The following is a 21,544-nucleotide window of genomic DNA, read 5'->3' on the forward strand; positions in this document are numbered from 1 at the left end:
TCCTGCCCTTGATGTGCCTTAAACAATTGTGGGTGATGCTAAAGGGCCAGGGGACTAGGGACGGAGCCAGTCGATCGAGGTCACTGGACGTACCTAATTTGAGGAACCCTAGGTGTTGTGGTGTGATCGTGGGTGCTTTGTATCTTTTCGTTCTTTTCTTTTCTTTTCTTTTCTTTTTTCATTTTTCGTTTCTTTTTCTTGTGATTTTTTCTTTCTTTCTTTCTCTTCTCTTTTCTCCTTTTTTTTTTTGGACTTGCTTGAGTACAACCATTGCAATATGTTGAGGCTATCAGCCTTTCCATGGGTTGGGAAATGTCAAGCTTCGAAGGCTCAGGAAATGGATGTTACAGTGATGATTGTGCCCTAGCCTCGTTGTTAGAGAAGCAGTCGTTGAGATGGGGAGATACACTTGAGATATTACAACCCTCTTTGGAACGTGCGATGTTGGTACAGTTGGGGTAACAACTGCCATGAGTGCCCGGCATAGAGTGTAACCCAGAAAGAGGAAGTGGTTAAGCTCATGCTTTGGGCCATGCGACGTGGGCGATCGGCCAGGGTGATTTTTACTTTTGGCAGCGTGGCTTTGTCACGGCTCTTTGTGGGGTTGGCGATCTTGTGGTGTCTTGGGTATTGAATACTTTCACACAAAGACATGCGTCATCCTGCATCCACTTGTCACTTCATAAGAGTACATGCATGGCACATGCCACAACTATAATAAACCAGTGCAACACAAGGAGACATCACTTATCTGAATCCCATGGTGTTGACTTAGATACTTATCACCTGCGCTTGATTATCTTTTTCTTTTGCTAAAGACGTGAAACATAGTAAACGAAGATATGAAAAGTTTTTACAATTGGGGAACATGTCAGCACGTAATCCTTTAGAGACAAAAAGTCATGGCCATGTAGCATTTGATAAGCCTTTTACATAACGTGGGGCTACTCTATTTGTATGAGGCAGGGCGAGTTCAGGTGGTCGGGTAATTGAGGCTCTGTTGGTGAGGGACTCATGTGAGGTTGGGCAAGGAAGATGTCGCCTGGGACCTGAATGGTGTTGGTGCACAGATCGGTCGCCGTATGCGCGCGTAGTGAGCATCAGAAGGTCCCCAAGAACAAAAAAACTCTACTTTTTACACAAAAACCAATGGAGAAAGCTTGCACGACATGAACAAGAGACCAATTGGGTGCAATCTCCCCCCATGCCTTATGTGAGCACTCCACAAAGCATGTATTTTATATATTATTTATCTTCAAGCTTAAGAAATAGCCCAATTTACAAAATAGCACGCTTTAGCTTTTGTGTTTGCTTTTGTGCCACTAAAGAATTAAAGCTATTGGGTGCCCAAGAAGTCAGGCGGTACCCAAATACAATGTCCAATACAAATATTTAAATCCTGCGTCCATGCGCATACAAAAATAATAAATAAATATCAAGCGCTTTGATAAATAAGCGCGACAAAATATAGATGCCATGCCTAAGATACGCGCCCATCAAAAATTGATGATAATTTGAATACACACTATCCTCCAATACTTCCCAATGCCACCGCTGCTCGCTCTACATATCAACTGAAGCATTCACAATTGTTAGAAAAATAATACAATTAAACCGACAAAAGTGAATACCTAACAGTCTTCAGCTACAAAAATAAATTGGTTAAAAATCAATCCTAACCTTAATTTATTACAAGTGCGCACTCTAAACTCATAAACGTTTATTAATTTAAATATGTATTTTACGGAATCACCCGCTATGGAATCACCCACTTACACATTAAATTAACAAAATGCCCGAAAAGGATAGGCATCCCCATCGACTTTTCGCACAAAGAATCCACTTTGTGTATGAGCCCTGATAATAATAAAATTTTACAGAATCCACCGCAAAACCTCATGGAATCCACCGTGGAATACGACTCCTGGCATCATACCCCCGGGGTGGGATAGCAATTGTCCTCAATTGCTATTAGCTCAATGTGGAGCTAACAGTGTGGGGAAAGCATTTAGATCTTGAGCGTGCATCCACTGGGCCTCTTCAACAGGATGATTTTTAAACTTGACCAAATATCTAGAATATCTACGGCCAGTTCTAGTGGTCATAAAGTCAGTATCTATAATAGTTTCAGGCTCAAAGATTTCAGTTTTATCATCTAGCAAAGGAGGGTTTTCATAGACAGGGTGCACAGGTAGTTGGCCTCTAAAAGGTGGTAATAAACTAATATGGAAGGTATTGTGGATTTTCCAATGTTGTGGTAATTCTAGTTTAAATGCATTGTCATTGATTTGGTGTATGATCTTGAATGGTCCATAAAATCTAGGTGCTAATTTGACAATGGGGTGTTTATCTACACTTTGTAATCTGCGTTTTTCAATTTGTAACCAAACATAATCATCAATTTTAAAATTCATAGCCTGTCTTTTCTTATTTGCTTGTTTTGTGTATGATGGCTCAGCTTTGGCAATTATATCTTTAACTTCATAAAAAATAGTAGCATGCATGTTAGCAATATCATCAGCAGTTTGAATTTTGTTTGACAATGATGCAACAGGTGTAGGCAATCGATATCCATAAATAACTTCAAATGGTGCTTTCTTTGTAGCTGTATGTGGTGTGTTATTATATGCAAATTGAAGTAAATGTAGATGTGTATCCCATGTGTGTAGTTTTGAAATGGTGTAAGCACGCAAAAGATCTAAAATAGTATTGTTAGTAGCTTCTGTTTGACCATTTATTTCAGGATGAAATGTAGATGAAAAATCAATCTTTGTTCTTAAGTTAGCAAACAAAGTAATCCAAAAATTATTATAGAATCTAAAATCACGATAAAAAATAATGACTTTTGGTAAACCATGGTTAGTGAAAATAGTTTTCAAAGACAATTGAGCAGCTTGAGATGCAGTTAAAGTTTTCTTGCATGGAATAAAATATGCTTGTTTGCTAAACCTGTCTACAACAGTCCAAATCATATCATGGTTAGCTTTAGTGTTAGGTAAACCAGTGATAAAATCCATTGAAATCTGTTCCCATGGCCGTGATGGAATGGATAATGGCATTAGTAAACCATATTGTTTACCATGGTGTCTTTTAACTCGTTGACAAATTAAGCATTTAGATACAAAATTAGAGACATCAGTGTCCATGTGTGGCCAATAAAAATCTTCAATCAATGTACGCAAAGTAGATATAATTCCTCTATGACCTTGATACGGAGGACAATGAATTTCATGCAAAACAAATGATCGAAATGGAACAGTCACACATAATCTTTTTTCATAAAACATAAATCCATTAGTGTAAGACAATGAATCAATAGGAATCTAATTATTTGCAACTAGTTTATTCTAATCAGCTTGAAAAGTAGGATCCTGATGATAAGTATCTTTCATAGGAATAAGGGAATCAAATGATATGACAAAAATATTTTGAATTGTCGGTCTTCTACTCAAAGCATCAGCTACAACATTCTCTTTTCTAGGTTGATATTGTATAAGAGGATGAAAACTTTGAATAAAAGCGGCCCATTTAATGTGTCGGTCAGATATTTGTGGTTGACTAAGGAGATGTCTAATGCTTTGTTGGTCAGTTTTGATCATAAATTCAGATCCCATTAAATAATGTTTCCATTGACGTAAGGCTTGTACTACGACTAGCAATTCTTTGTCATAGGTAGAATATTTAAGTTCAGATGGTTTGAGTTTGCAACTAGAGTAGGCTATGGGATGAGAATCTTGCATAAGGACTGCTCGTATTCCAGATCTACTAGCGTCAGTAACTACTAAGAAGAATGGTCTATTGAAGTCAGGTAGTTGTAATACAGGAGCATGAGTTAAAGCAGGTTTCAGCAAATCAAAGGATTTTTGTTGATTGTCAGACCAGTTATACACAATACCCTTCTTTAAAAGTTTTGTCAAAGGTAATGCAAGTAATGAGAAATTCCTCACAATTTTTCTGTAAAAGCTAGCAAGACCTAGAAAAGAACGTAATTCATGCACATTTTTGGGTATGGGCCAATTTAAAATTGCTTCTATCTTTTTAGGGTCGACTTTAATACCTTCTGATGAAATAATATGTCCTAGATATTCAATTTCTGTTTGGAAAAATTCACTCTTTTGTGGATTAGCATATAATTGATTGTCTTTTAACAACTTAAAAACTAAAGACAAATGTTCATAATGCTCATTCTCATTTTTATTGAAAACTAATATGTCATCAAAGAAAACTATGACACAATGCTGATGTTTCAGAAATATGCGATTCATCATATGACTGAATGTGGCTGGTGCATTAGTTAAACCGAAAGGCATAACTAGAAATTCATAGTGTCCAAATTGTGTTCTAAATGCAGTTTTGAATATATCAGATTTGTCCAATCTTACTTGATGATATCCAGATTTAAGATTTATCTTATTGAATATGGCAGATCCTTGTAGCTTATCCATAAGATCATCTACCCTAGGAATCGGATATCTATTCTTAACAGTAATTTTATTTAGGACACGATAATCAATGCACATACGATAAGTATTATTTTTATTCTTCACTAATAAGACAAGTGCACCAAATGGAGAACCACTAGGTCTAATTAATCCTCTGTTAAGCAATTCTTCTATTTGATTTTGAATTTCTTTATGTTTAATTTGGTTATGTCTATATGGTGCTTTACATGGTGGTTGTGTTCCAGGAATTAAATCTATCTTATGATCTTCAGGACGTGAAGGTGGTAATCCTGGTTGTAAATCAACAGCAAAACAATCTTGGAATTGGGCAAGAAATTGTGTATGCCTAGGATGCATCTATTTTTCTTTAGCTTGAATTTCATTCACCCATATTAAATAGGATTTGCTACTCTTACGTAATGCATGTTTAGCTTGAGTATGTGTAAGCAGTGGAAAATTATTGGAAGCGTGCATACCATGCAATGTGATTTGTTTTCCCTGAAAATAAATTTTAATTGAATGCGTAGAATGATCTATATCAGGATTGTATTGATGGCGCCAAGGCATTCCTAAGATAATGTCACTAGACTACAAAGGTACAACTAAGAAATTTCTTTGTTCAGTATAATCACCAATTTTAATTTCTAAATTATACACCTCTTGTGTTCCATTATATCTCGTATCTAGGAATGCAGCCTTGATGCGATAATGTGTAGAAACAATTTATAAATTCAATTCTTTGACTAATTTTGCGGAAATGAAGTCATGTGTGCTCCCATTGTCATGTAAAATAGTCTTTTCTTTACCATGCACAAAACATTTCATTGTTAATAAAGAATGGGGAGTTGGCATACCTGACAAAGTATCCAAAGTAGTACCAATGTCGTCATCATCTTCTATAAAGTCTGGCATTTCCTCACGTTCTTCATCTTCTATTGCTCCCAGATAGTTGATATGGACAGATGGCTTTTTGGATTGGCAATTGGCTGCTAGATGTCCAGGTTGATGGCATTTGTAACAAACTATGGGTTTGGCTTTGGATACATTATTGGTAATGGCAGGAAGTTTAGAAATGTTGGGATTTGATGGTAGAGATGGCTTAGGGTTTGGATTTGCGTTTGATGGCAAAGCAGGTGGTCGTGTCCAAGATTTACGGAATGAAGATGGAAGAAAACGACTTTGATTGAATCTTCGAAAATTTGAATTGAATTGTTTGGAACCATAGTTACCATTAGTTGGAAATTGTTGTGGTTGCTTGTCTCGTCCGCGAATCTTGTCTTCAGTGTCATGGGCCAAGAAAATTGCATCTTCAAGGGTTGTTGGCTTGAACATATTGACTTCCGTATAGAAATGTCCAAGTATGCCAAACATAAACTTGCGTTTATGAGTTGCTTCAGGTATATCTTTGAGCATAAATAGTTGCAATAGGGCATTCTAGAAACGTTCAATATATTGGGAAATAGGTTCGCGATCTCTTTGCTGTAGAATATCCCATTGCTTGATGGCTTTTTTGTGGAATTGAGGAGGAAGAAAATTCTGCAAATTTTTTTTTTGGAAAGTCTCCCAAGTAGTGGGACAATCAATGCTCTTGTGGACCACAGTCCACCATAAAGATGCTCGGTCAACTAAATGGTTAGTGACACATTTAATTTTGTCTTTCTCAGCATATGTTTCTTCATGGAGTAATAATCAAATTGACTGATAAAAGCAAGTACAGTCTTTCCATCGCGTGATCCATTGAAAGTACGAAATTTGAAGTTTCTTTTACTTATCTTTGTTTCTTTGTGAATGGATTGGGCTTCAAGTGTTGCATCGATGGTACGTCGTATAAGATCTTCGGGTTGGGATCCATCTTGGTCGGTGGTAGATCGTTGCAGATTGGCCAATTGAACTTGCAAAGCTTATCGGGCTCTTCGTTCCTCTTGAAGCTGCATCATAATCAAATCCAACTTTTGCTCCATTGTTAGTTTGGGTAGATCACCTTCAGCCATAATATCATCCATGTTTTGTTCAGTCATCCTGCAAAATTTCAAAAGACCTCACACACTTGAAATCTTGTTAGCGGGATGAGCGTAACTCAAAGGCGGGTTTACAAGGCTTGTCTATTGTTTGGCTTTTGTAGTATCTCTTCTTTACGATTGTGGAATTCAACGTCGCAATCGTCTTCCAAGAAAATAGTGTTGCGTATAAACTGCGTATAGTCTGCGTGTGAACTTCTGTTTTTGCTGAAACTGGTTCAGCAAGTCTGCAAGTGTGAACAGGGACTTCTTGAGAGTAGTACGGTGAATCGTATGTTGGTAAGTATGAACTGCCTCTAAGGTAGTTGTTGTAGAAGACTTTAGTGACCTTTGTGACTTGGAAAATTTGGAGGATTGGGAGCTTTAAGTCTTTATGACTTTTGAATTTAAAGGACCAGAGGACGTTGTCCGCCGATTTGACGACGGGAAGTTCGTCCTGCTGCCATCGGCGTTTAAAAAAAACGGATTTGGAAGCCTTAATGCCGTCGATCCTTCACCTACAGAGACTGGTCTCTCATGATCAGAGGGTGCAGAAGGGGGTTCTTGACTGCCAGGAACACGCTGGTATCGACCATTCACCACGAGACGGACTGTAGAGCTCAATCATTCTAGGAGCTCCGCCTTCACATGAGATAGTAAGCGATTGGAAGCTCTCGATCTCAGCTTTGCTCTGATACCACTGGTGCACTGATCGGTCACTATATGCGCACGTAATGAGCGTCAGAAGATCCCCAAGAACAAAAGAACTCTACTTTTTACACAAAAACCAATGAAGAAAGCTTGCACAACATGAACAAGAGACCAATTGGGTGCAATCTTCCCCCATGCCTTGTGTGAGCACTCCACAAAGCATGTATTTTATATATTATTCATCTTTAAGCTCAAGAAATAGCCAAATTTACAAAATAGCATGCTTTAGCTTTTGTGTTTACTTTTGTGCCACTAAAGAATTAAAGCTATTGGGCACCCAAGAAGTCAGATGGTACCCAAATACAATGTCCAATACAAATATTTAAATCGTGCGCCCATGCGCATACAAAAATAATAAATAAATATCAAGCACTTTGATAAATAAGCGCGACAAAATATAGACGCCATGCCTAAGATACGTGCCCATAAAAAATTGATGATAATTTGAATACACGCTATCCTCCAATGCTTCCTAATGCCACCATTGCTCGCTCTACACATCAATTGAAGCATTCACAATTGTTAGAAAAATAATACAATTAAACCGACAAAAGTGAATACCTAGCAGTCTTCAACTACAAAAATAAATTGGTTAGAAATCAATCCTAACCTTAATTTATTACGAGTGCGCACTCTAAACTCATAAACGTTTATTAATTTAAATATGTATTTTATGAAATTACCAGCTATGGAATCACCCACTTACGCATTAAATTAACAAAATGCCCGAAAAGGATAGGTGTCCCCATCGACTTTCGCACAAAGAATCCACTTTGTGTATGAGCCTCGGTAATAATAAAATTTTGCGGAATCCACCGCAAAACCTCATGGAATCCACCGTGGAATATGCCTCCTGGCATCAGGTGTAGTCCCTGGCCGCAACTATTTCCAGAATACTTTTGAACAATGCATCAAATTCCTACTTGTCTCGAGCTGTCCTCTCCTCTTTCGAGCACTTCGTGCCCGAGCGTCTGTTGGGGGCCTGCACGACCGGTGTTGCCACGCTCTGCATGCTCCCTTGAGCTTCTATTCCCCTGGCTTGGGGATTTTTTGGCCTACATCCGGGCGGTGTCGCTTGGGGCCACATTTCTTTGCATACCTTTTAACGCTAGGTACGTAGCGCTCCGGCGGAGGAGCTTGTGCTGCATGCTCCCTTCGATGGCGGATAGCGTCCTTGCAAGCTAGCTGCATTGGGTGCTCCATGTCAGCTACCATAGGGGGACCTGCAAAATGCAAACCAAGGATTAGGCCCTGAGGCAAGATAAAACTATTCGCATGGAAGGGATTATACATTGGGTTATCAAGCGTATATGACGAGGAGGGGAGAGGTGAGGCATGCAATGTTTGTTGTAGAGGGATGGCCCCCATGATGATGTTTGTTTTGCCTCCAGTCATTAGTAGATCTTGGCTTATGCTAAGTTGCGTGGACTGGTTGTCATGGAGTGGAGCAGGACTCATCCCTGGAAGGATAGATCGAAAAAGGGGAAATGTGTATAGAAAGGGACGGTGCTCCATCTACACCATCAAAGATGTTGGTCAAGGCTTCCTATGGCGATAATGAGGGTTGCGTGCTCTCCAATTGGAAGCAAGAATGGTCACATGACTTCTAAATGTGTGATGGGAGGAGGACTTGAGGAGCTTACCCTATCAAACCCAACTCTTCTCCCTGCGCTTGACTATCATTGCTTGTGTGTGTTGATATTGTCTATACATGGTCACAAAATTCATTGTTTATTTATATACATATTTACAAATCCATGTCACTTCACGAGGATAAAAGCCAATTGTAGAACTCCGGATTGTACTAGAGTGTGGCATATGCATCTAGTGCTCGTGGCAGCTTACTCAATAACGATAGATATTTTGCAACATCGAGTATCATGGTACCTTGTTCGAGTCTACTTGCAACATGTAGCTCCTCCTCAGTGAGAACCTTATCAGCCAAAGAGTTCTCTTGGCTAGTTCCAGCTAAGTCCATACCCTGAATGGCAGTTAGCACTCGAAAGGAAGTTGATGCCATATAGGTTGGGTCTCTTTGAGACTGCCAATTGGCCAATCGCTCTTCTGAGACTGTCATGATTTGGGCTCCTAGTTCGGCCATTGCAACGCAGTTTTCAAACCAACGTTGTTCAAATTAACTTGACCCTCTGATTGTCGCTTTAGTTGCTCTATCTCTAAGAGATTTGGTTGGCAGAGCACATCATGGAATGTTACAGTTAAGCGTAGTTCGTCGGCTTCCTCGTCAGAGGTGAGTCGCATGCGTTCATGCAGGAGCCTATCATAGTGCTCGTCAAGATGTTCTTTCTCTTCCCAGGATAAGGGAAATGGCAAGTATTCTTCAAGCTGCTCTTTAGGGAATGCGCCCATATCTGCCAGGACATAGACACGTGTAAACACTTTGAGCTTAGCATCCAACTCGGTTAAGCATTCTGCGACACTTCTATGTTCAATGAGGGCTTGCTCGGTTGCTATCTCATGCAAGGTTCTAGGAGTTTGCCTAGGCTTTAGCATAGCTGGGGCTCAGGCCTAGACGAGCAAGATTGGTCAACGCTAGGATTTCTTATGCTCTTGGGATTTCCATGTTTCTCATGAGGCTTTGTTATTGCGTCATGGTTCTCCTTGGATGTGACTGGTACAAATTTGTCACCCTGTTGTGACAGCATTGTATCCACTCTTGATTGGTCAATGTGAGTTCTATTGTCGGTGGATTGAGTGTTGCAAGCAACCGTTGATGGTAACGACTGCTTTGATTTTTCAGAGCACACGGATGTGTCTGAGGTTTCACCGCTATTAGGAGGGACATCAATGGGGTCATTGGTGGATGGACTCGATGCTTTATTCCTTAGCTCTCCACCGCTCTTGGTGTCAATGTTCTTGGGGTCCACAACCACCTGTAACTGCTGTTGTTTTCACTGTTTTTCCCTCTTTTTCTTGGTTAGTGAAGGTGCATCTCTCAAAGACTCAGGACCTTGGACTAGGTCAACCGTTGATGTGCTTGGTTGGGCGTCAGCATTCTCTTTCTCTAGTGTGTCCTTATGGGACATAGCCGTGGCGTGCTGAATAGCCTCGCTAGATTATGAGGGTACAACTGCCTCTCTTTTTGGAGAGTCTAGCTCTTCCCTTCTGTTTAACTCCTCCAGCCTAGGCTTTAGGCACTTTGGAAGTGCTGGAGTTGTCAATGAAGTTGGTTGCGACACCTCCTCCACAGGTAAACTACTAAGGACACGTTCTGCAAGGGGCATTGTCATGGTCAAGGGCTGTGACTGTTGTGATCCCTGATTGGAAGTAGTAGTAGCTAGTTCAGTGGACTTGCTACTCTTGGTGGATTGCGGTGTCAAGTCCTTAGGTCAATTGGAAGTGGTCGTGTCTTTTGTTGCCCTTAGAGCATTCACTTGCGTAGATCGAGTATCAGTTGAGCTAGCCACGATGGATTGCACAGGCATATCCCTAGGTTGAGAGCTAAGGGTGGTGTCGTGTCCTGCCTCTTGGACATTTGGAAGCTCTAATGTAGGTAGAGATTGGGATTGAGTAGCCGCACTTGACGACTGTTGTGCTTCCTGTGTCCGTTTAGGGGAAGAGGGTGTAGGAGACTCGGGACTCCTAAGTGAATTTGACATTGGCTGGGAGATTTGCTCGTGGTTGTTAGATGATTATGCCATTTTCTTTGTTGAGCAATCAGCCTTCTCACGAGAAGCATTGTGCCTCTGGTGCTCATTATCCTCTTGGGAAGTCAAAAGATCCTTGAGCACCAGTGGTCTTTGTGCACTCTCAATGGTTACATATGACATTTGCTTATTAAGCATGCTAGGCTGAGGCTATTTCTTTTGAACACTCATGTTTGGTTTCTTGCCTCGAGACCTGGAGTTTCTCTTAGATTTCCTCCTGTGCTTCATTGCTTTTGATGCAATCTGACCTTTAGTTGATAGAGGTGGTTTAGCAGGGGGTTTTGGTACCCCAATCCATCTGTTACCTACATAATACCCTTGAGTATGTAGCAACGCTTTGGATATCTATCTCGGCGTTGTATTGGCTCTCTATCGATGCCTTCGTCTATAAGGCTTGGGCTTCTTTTAGGGTCTTCTACGATATTTGTAAGTCCAAAGCCCAGTCCAAAGCTCATCCTTGGCATTGTCTCTTGACCTTCTTGTTTCAAGCATGGCCTCACTCACTGGTTCTCGTTGTTCGACCTGTGCTTGTATCAACTCTTCCAACAAGTCCTTACTCTCGTTAGTAGGCTTGACTATTATGTCAGCACCTTCCTTGCCTTTCCCTAGAGGTTCGATGAGGTCACCCTTGCTAAAGGTCGTGACTATCCTTACACCCGATAGTGTCAGGTGTATCCTCTGTGCTACATAGTCGGCCTCACACTTGGTCGCCCTTTTGAAGGGTCTTCCTAGGAGGGTTTCCTTCTCGTAATTAGCACTATTTGGAGGAACATGAAATAGGATAGTCAAACTTTCAGTTTCAATTGTCGCAAGGATTTTACACTTCCCTATGAGTGCTTGTGGGTGTCCCCCGTAAGGGCTAAGAGTTGTATTAGTTGGTGTGAGCTCTAGTTGGCCTAGTAGGGTCCATGCTTCATAGGTCAAGATATTGAAATATGCTCCTTCATCAATCAGAGCATCGATGGTATGCTCTCTTTTCGCGGTGAGTTTAACCCTAAGATAAGCAGGTGCTACTATGTCTTCGTCTTCCAGGTCTTGACATGTGAATTTAAGCCTTCTGACAAATGCCCTTGAGTCCCCAACTGCACGACTAGATGTGGATTCTCCACTAGTGTCTTGGATTGTCAGTGCAGTGCTATTCAAGAAGCATCTATCGTCACGACTATCATATCTAGTCATTCTCGCTATTGTAGCTTGATGTTGTTGCTTTCCGCTTTGACTAGATGCAGTCTGAATGCAGCACGTATGTGTTTTTGCAGTGTGGCATTTTTGCCCTTGTTGGCTAGATTGGCCCATTGAGGTTCTAGGGTCTCTGTTTGTCTCTGTTCGGGTATGGGCTTTTGGTTGCTCTTTTGCAAGTGAGAATCCATGCTCATGTAGAGCCATTACTACACTAGGGTCTGATTCAGAGGACCTATCACGGCACGTGTTTTCTCTCCAACCTACTTGGGGGAGGTGCGGAGGGGGCAGAGCCCATCTGCGGGGGTTCAGGGGGGGCAATCACCCCCGGTCCATAGGGACGTTATATGGTAAACACCATGTGCGATTTGAAGGACCATTTATAGCCAAATTTTGAACTACTTGCTCTAAGTTTCAGCCCAATGATCGATCTATGACATGGTTTTGGCTCTATATGGTCTCTTGGTCAGTTTCAAGGTATACAGGTTTAAATTTGAAAAAATTTAAATTCGGCCCAACACGTCCGAATTGCAAGGGTCGAGTGTCCGATTCGGACCCTCCGAGGGCCGAGTGGAAAGGGCCGAGTGTAACTGGTCCGAATGTCAAATTCGACCAGTTCGAGTCTGGTTGTTCAAGGGCCGAGTGGGCCGACTCAGGTGGGCCGAGTCCAGTGAGTCGAGGCCGAATTTTGAAGTTGGTTCAAATGTCAAATTCGGACAACTCGAGCGGTGGGTGTCCGAGTTGAGTAGGCCGAGTGGTAGTGGGCCGAGGGCCGAATGGCTGAGCGGTCCGAGGGCCCATTCTGGGACTCGGCCCAAAATAGCCATCACTCGGACATGCCAAGCGCGGCGCGTTTTTTCGCTGGAGCTCACAAAATTTGCCACGTCGAGCGTTGGAGCCTTCCCACTGGTCAACCAACTCTAGATCCAACCTACTCATGTAGGGGAAGGTGTAGAATTACCTGGGCTGGGCAAATAACTCCCGGATGGCCAGATCGAAGCGGATCTATGCAACGAAGACTCCCTCTCTCCTGCTCTCCTGAAACCTTGCAATACACAATGTGGCCTTTCTTGCCACTCCTGGCCCCTTATCACCCTGTCCAAGCATGTACTCACAACAGAAAACCCTACTGTTTGCTCCAATGTTTTGCTCCTATCCTTCCTAAATGCAAGAAAAAATCATAAGGAAAATACCTACACTACTCCATCATACTTCCCCAAGGCCAAAACAACAATAACCTACTTGCTAAGGAGATCGAATACCTCTTCAAACTCCCTCGCTTCCTACCTATCTACCTTAAGCACCGGTTCGGGGAAAACCCTACTCCAATGCTCAATTCGAAGCGTGCACCTGCTCAAGGCTTGCATCCGTTGGTCTCGGTAATGGAACCAAAATGTGGGAGCTTTCACTCAACCGCCAAGACCCACGGACCGCTTATTGTTTCAAGTGTTCCAAGCCGAGCACTAATGACTACCTTTAACATAGCCAATGCGCCATCCATATCTATGGGTGTAGTGAGCTTACCTCCATGCCGATCGAGTTACCTCCTCTCTCGCGCACTCCAGTAGCTCTACGATCCAAGTGCAAGCTTCAAGCAAGCTCCATCCTCAAGCTCCATGCTCCAAGCTCCATAGTCGCAAGCAAGAGAAGAGAAGAGAAGAGAAGAGAAGAGAAGAGAAGAAGAGAGGAGAAGATGTAGAGCTTCTCCTTCCCGGTCCCTCACCCTCACACACTCAATCCCTCACAATATCACACTCCCTCTCTCAAGCACAAGCTCAAGCAAGCAAGAAGAAGAAGAAGAAGAAGAAGAGAGCCACTTTTGGCCACACACAAGAATGAGCTTCTCATTCACTTTTCAACTTTATATACAAAACCCTAAATCCCTTTTGGGCGGTCATCCCCTTATTCCCTTTTTTACATGGCCGGCCGTGGCCTAGGCCCTTTTTCCCATTGTCCTTCTATCTTCCTAGCTTTCTTTCCACCGCCCGTCTAGATTTACAAATTGCACGGGTGAGAGCCCAACGCTCCTTAAATTAAATCACGATGTGCTTGTGCTCTTTTACAAAAGTATTGATTTGCGCTTTTCCTTGTGCGCCTTTTCTCTTATTTAGGACTTTTCTACGCTTCTCGTGTTTCTAGATTTTTCTTGGCGTACCTTCGTCTTCTGTTTCACTTTGCCTTGGCCTTTGTCGTCTGCTTTAGCTTTTCTAGATTTTCCACCTTATTCGTCTGACGGTTAACAAATTTAAATATGTATTTTGCGGAATCACCTGCTATGGAGTCACCCACCTGCACGTTAAATTAACATGACGGCTGAAAAGGATAGGCGTCCCCGTTAACTTCTCGCACAAGGAATCCACCTTGTGTACAAGCCCTGATAAATAAATATAGTTTTACGGAATCCACCGCAAAACCTCATGGAATCCACCGTGGAATAAAAACTCACGGAATCCACCGTGGAATATGTCTCCTAGCATCAATTTCCTTCTCCATCATCCTAAAATTCCATAGCCCAATATTCCACATCCAAATTCACATGTCTTTCTCCATAGCATAAGCAATGTGCTAATGAAGAATCCATACCAATACCATAAAATATATGGTCTAGATAGATTATATGACTCATATTGTAACGCATTGTGAAGTAGAAGATCAAATGTACTTTTTTATAGAATGAATAACAAATAAGACCCTAGAAACCACTTGAAAATGAAGTGGACAACAAATAGAGCCCAACTTGTAACCCACTAGTGTAAAAGAAACAATCAAGTGCATATGCCAACTTTACAATGAACAAAAAATAAGACCCCAAAAAATCCTCAACTTCAGATTCCACATCCAAATCTACAATCTATTTATCTGTACCATTATCAATGTGTTGGAGGAACTCCATATCAATACCACTAGAAGTATGCATTATCAGTAGACTATAAGACCCCACTTCTAACCACTATTTAGAAAAAAATCAAGTGTAGATGTTGTTATTTACAATGAACAACAAATAAGACCCCATAAATCACTCGAAAAAGGTTGTCCTAAATGATAACTTAAATTTTGAGTAAATTCTAATATCACAATAGCTTTGAAAGGGGTAAAAACCCTAGCACTCCAACATAACTATTGAGTCCTATTCTGTCATCATCACCTCTCCCTAAGGTGAAAAAAGATATCTATTGTTCATGTTTTGTCACATGCATACATCGTGAGATCACATTTAGGTAAGTGTAGAGGCTATGAAGTTGGCAAAGCATATAGGTGCCACAATGGATTGTGTGTGTGTGTGTGTGTGTGTGTGTGTGTGTGTGTGTGTGTGTGTGTGTGTGTGTGTGTGTGTGTGTGTGTGTGTGTGTGTGTGTGTGTGTGTGTGTGCACGCATAGGTGCACATGCGTTAGACATATGTATGTAAAGGAGAGAAGAGGTTGTTATAAGTGTGTGTTCACCACTAGAGCATCATCCGACAATTGTTTCTCTTTGTTTAAAAGATGCTTCTCTACTGGTTGCAAGTGGACAAGTTGTGAAGATATTGAGAATACTCCATTTCCTAATCTAATTGATAGAGATGTTGAACTCATCAACCACCAAGAGATAACAAAGCTCATTGATAATACAATGGATATATCAAAATACATGGGAGATATTCCACTGGACCTTTGGGAGCTTTTGGATAGTTTTCACAATGCTACAAGTTTTAATCTTACACAACTACCACTCGAGAAAATGGAGCAAAGGCTCACGGAAGTAAAGGATCAAAGCATAATTATCTTTAGTAGACTTCTAGGACTTACCATGGGTTCACAATAGTACCTAGTTGAGATGCAAGTGGAAATGTATCACATACTGAGGATGGTTTAGAACCTAGAAACAATAGGGTATCTCATGACTCTGTATATGACTCGGTCTAACGTGTTCTCATCATTATGTAGTCCAACTTGGAGCAATTGGATTAGTCCAAATCAGGCTATTGGGTCACATAGCATGCTCCAAGTTGGATCATGTAAGGCTAAAGAAGTTGCCCAAGTTGGACATGTGAGCACATGGAGAACGATCTAATTCCCCTTGTGGCCAAACAAGTTGACAAGTACAAAGCAAGGGATGATCCTTACAACTTCATGAAGTAGTTCTGAGCAAGTGTGTGTGATCCATTGCAATTATGATCTTACAAAACTAGGCCATTAGTTGCACCATTATTTACTAGCAATATGAGAGTTTGACTATTAATTGCTCTCTCTAAGCAGGTGGGCAGAGATGTGGGGTCTTAGAGCCCAGGGAAACGCTAGCTTTAGGAGAGGCTTCTCCACATTGAATCACATCCTCACACTTAGAGCGATCATTGAGGAGGGAAGGCCCCATGGCCGACGGACCTACTGTTGCTTTGTGGACTTCTGCAAAGCCTTTGACACAGTACCGAGAGACAGGCTGATAAATAGATTGCATACCATGGGAGTATCAAAAGAGCTCAGTTGGGGTATTTTGGCACTGTATGAGAGAGTTGTGGGTAGAGTCCGGACACTTGAGGGCCTTTTGGCACCTATTTACTCCCCCATTGGGGTGAAGCAGGGATACCCCCTCTCCTCGACATTATTTGGCATGTACATTGATATGATTGTTGACTACATTTCACAGGAAGGAGATAGAGGAGCTCCACTAGCCGGCACTTGGATACCTCTCCTACTGTATGCAGATGACATTGTATTGATAGCTAACTCTCCAGATGGTCTACAGAGACACTTAGATGCACTACACTCCTATACTTTAGACAGTGGGCTTTCAATGAACCTTGGTAAAACCATGGTGATGGTATTTAATACTAAACCACAGTGGGTCAAGAGATCAATATCTAAATTCACATATGGAATCTGAGGAGCTAGAGTATGTGGATTCTTATACATACCTAGGAGTCTTATTCACCAAGCCCACCTTTTCTATGCGAGAGTCAACATACACTAGACTAACTCACGGATACACAACACTATGTGGTTTGGAGAGGATGTGCTCACAGCTACAATTCCAAGAACCCCGTACCAAGCTATGGCTCTTCGATACACTAGTCACATCCACACTACTTTATGGAGTACAGATATGGGGGCCTAGTCTTGACCACTATAGCAGATCAAGGCGCACTTATGACTGATGGAGGTCGATGGAGAAACCCCTAGTGTCCATGATATCCAGGATGATCAGATGTAAGGCCTCATTGCCACATGAGATCATTAGAGCAGGGCTAGTAGCTACACCGATTGTGGTAGAGGCCCTCACCCGATCGGCCGCATACATACATAGCCTATGGGACTTACCCAGACACAAATATGTATGGTTGGCCCTTGAGTCCTCTAGGCAGTCTGCTAGAGAGGGTAATACTTCATGTTGGTATGCACAGATGTCGGACTGGTTTGAGCTTCATGGCTTTAGCATGGACAAGTTACCCCCCTTCTAGTTCTCCCTTGATGCACCATCTCTCGATCTGAGCAGGTTAGAGATCCGCAAGATCATCAGAATGGATCTTACCTAGTTGGATATCAGGCGGACATGGTTGATGCCAAGGTAGGAACTAGGGACAAAGATGGATTTCTACCGTGTGCATTTCCTTCATACTATAGATGATGGATTTATTGTTCGCCTGAGATATATGGACACCCACCTTTCCGATGGGATCAGATGTACTATTTGCCAGTTGTGCACCTCCTCACATCAGCTAGAGATTGAGACTGGCAGATATAGATCCATCCCACTAGAGGGCGCATATGCCAGATATGCCAATTAGGGCCAGAGATAGAGGAGCATTATATTTGCTATTGCCTAGAGTATTATGAGGTTCGTGGTCGTTTCCACTGTCTCTTTAGAGACAGATTTGGATCACTATCCAGAGTCATGGATTTTACCGATCAGCGATGCCTTGGCCTCTTTCTTCTTGAGATACGACGGCTTCGTGACATGCGCCTCAGGAGTACATCTACCCTAGGACATCAAGGCCCTTCACAGAGGCAGCTCACAAACTTCTTTGCAAAGGAGACTCAGTACCACAGTCCACACGAGAGCCTCTCTCACCACCACAGTCCACACACAGACAAGGAGTACTGATTGATCAAGTCGTTCAGCTTACCCGATCCAACTAGGGCTCGGCACAGACATCGACGACACCTTCATAGGCGGATATAGGGGATTTTTGCTCAGGCTAGAGCAAAAATCCCCTAGGTCCTCCATACCCACATGAGACTGTACCATTTGGAGCTCATTGTTACTAGATAGAGCTCTATGTTTTACACATAGCTATAGTTAGTGGATTTTTGCTCAGGCTAGAGCTAGGTCCTCCATACCCACATGAGACTGTACCATTTGGAGCTCATTGTTACTAGATAGAGCTCTATGTTTTACACATAGCTATAGTTAGTTTCCTTTCTTATTTTGCTTTGTGCTACATACATATTTTGCCCAGACAATTGTACCATCATACACATGATTGTAACTCATGGTCTCATAGGTCATTTTGGTCTTTTGTAGATGTTAATATATCATTTCATTTCATCTCTCTCTCTCTCTCTCTCTCTCTCTCTCTCTCTCTCTCTCTCTCTCTCTCTCTCTCATGTGTGTGTGTGTGTGAACAAGATTTCCCATCATTATGTACATCTTAGTTGCTACTTCTTTAGCCTTCCACTTTGTGCATATTACTCACTATGTTACAAAAAGAGCAACTACTAGCATTATATCCAAAAATTGAAGGTATATGCTTTAGTGTGGTATATAACATTGTATAATGATATATAAGTTGAAATTTGATAGTTTGCATGTCATTACCACTAAATTTTTATCAAAATATCATTCATTTTGTCTAAAGGTCTATGAACTAGGCCAAGTTTCCATGTAAGACATTTACAACTTAAATCTTTGCAATATAGGAAAATGTTCAAGACTTAGGTCTCTCATGATGTTATTATTGTCAAGAGTTTATTATGAATGTGAATATTATATGAGATTACAATGGACTTAACCTTAGTACTCTTGTTGTGCAAAACATGGCTTAGGATGCAAAGTATACTATTCCCAAACATTGTGCGAAGCATGCTGTAGGAAGAATAGAAGATTTCCTCGCACGCTTCATGTATCATCTCCTTATGTACATCTTTTGTCTAAACAATATATCTACGTATGATAGAGGTTTTAGGTCAAGTTGCAAGAAGAGACTATAAGAAACCATGAGAAGTATGCACATGTGCATGTGTGTGTGTGTGCGCACACACACACACACACACACACACACACACATGTACATACATACATACATACATACATACATACATACATACATACATACATACATACATACATACATACATATATATATATATATATATATATATATATATATATATATATATATATATATATATATCCAAGTGCATAATAAATAAAGCAAACAAAGAGAATACCATGTGCTTAAACATTCATCACATTAAGGGTATATTTAGATGTAGCGTGTGTACCTATGAATGATCTCTCCTCTAGAACAGCTTGCAAGCACACAAAAACTAGGACACACACACACACGCACACACGCACGCACGCACGCACGCACACAGAGGCACAAAACACTAACCTTATCAAACTAGGAGCTATAATCATTCCAAAATTCATTATAAACATGATGCACAATGCGTGTGCATCATCTATCTCACATGATGTGCAACCTAGACACATAGCACCTAGTACACACACACACACACACACCCACACACACACATATAAAAGTTTATCCAAGACATTCAACTCCACATACACACAAACATATAACCCACCACTTACATATGCATACACACACAACATATGAAAAATACAACCAAATGTTTAAAACCTTTGTATAATTGCTAAATGAAATATGAATAATACAACCAAATGTTTAAAACCTTTGTTTGACTTTAATTCTTATATTTGTGTATAACAATCAAACTATCCAAACACACATACCACCTCTCTAATCCCAATCCCAATGAGACAACAATGCCCCTTTAGGGTAAACACAAGCTGGCGCACACTTAGAATACACATCCCAGAATCTACTATTTGGTAGACATGCTCAACCATTTAGGGTATCCTTAGCTCACACACACACACAAGCACACGCACATGCATACGCACACACACACACACACTTCAGGCCATAATATCTCAACACAATTCAATCTATATTCAATGTGAATGTATCCCAAATGCTCCTCAAATGTACTACATTTTGCTTGGCAATATTGACGTGCTCAAAACAAGGCAATGTGTTTATTTTCCATGTCAATCTGTAGTCATTTGATGCTTCTAGGATTGAAGTATATCTTAGCTATTTCAGAACTTTAACACATGGATATGTGAAGTTTCCATGTAGTTTAGCATTCGCTCTATTTATGGTCCGAATTTATCTACCTTCATTTAGTGTTTAACCTAGCTCCTTATCTTATTTGTAGTTATCATGGCAGGGCCTTATGATTACATCACCTTGCTATTTTTGTAATTATTTCATAATTTTTCGTATTCTTCTATCAATATGATGTCTTAAGTGATGAGGGATTTTGGTATAAGCCCCTCACACATTGAGAACTACCCTCTTAAGATAGTAGTATTTGAGGTCATTAGGAGCATAGCTTGGCTGGCTAAAAAGTTCAAGCCTCACAGTTGTGAGTATGGATGCATGCATTCGATGGTAGTGTTTTTATAACACAAGCTTGCCACATCTCTTCTAACCCAAGGGTTTCCGTATTACTATACTAGCATTCCTTGATTGCTTCATGCGTACGAAATGCTAGGCTACTTTGCCACATAGCAGCATTGTGAGGGAAGTGATGTAGCCATGCCACTTTGTGGTGGCTATTTCGTGTTGTGTGCTGCAAAGTAACATTTTCATCTTTCCCCATATATTCAAGTTGAGGGGCATTACAACACACACACACACACACACTCTCTCTCTCTCTCTCTCTCTCTCTCTCTCTCTCTCTCATGTTTCTCCGTTCTTACTCTCAAAATTTTCACTTATATAGTTATGTGTGTGATTATGTATGCATATTTATATACATATATGTATATATGCATATATATGTGTGTTTTTACATATATTTATGCACACATACATGTATGTGTGCATGCATTCTTCACGTGACTTTATAGTCTATGTACATTTGTGTGGTTTTAGAGTACATATACCTTATATGAATATGTTTAACCATTGAAATTATTATCTCATTCCATATATTCAATTTTAAAAATATCAACTATTTTTTATTAGTGTATGTATCTCTACATGTTTTTAAAGTATGTACACATTACATGCATATGTTCAACCATTAAAAAATATCACGTCATATCTAATGAAAAAGAAATTTCATTCTTTAGGAAAAGGAGAGAGAGAGAGAGAGAGAGAGAGAGAGAGAGCTACATACAATTTTTCAAATACTCACCTTTCCCCTTTCCATGATCATATCCTATGTTCAATTGAGAGAGAGAGAGAGAGAGAGAGAGAGAGAGAGAGAGATCTATTAATCTCTCTAAAAGGCCAGAGTGGCCTATGAAACC

The sequence above is a fragment of the Lygodium microphyllum genome, chromosome 2 (genome assembly GCF_053477565.2).
Source record: "Lygodium microphyllum isolate KBCC chromosome 2, Lygodium_microphyllum_v1.1.10, whole genome shotgun sequence".
In the NCBI taxonomy this organism is placed as follows: domain Eukaryota; kingdom Viridiplantae; phylum Streptophyta; class Polypodiopsida; order Schizaeales; family Lygodiaceae; genus Lygodium; species Lygodium microphyllum.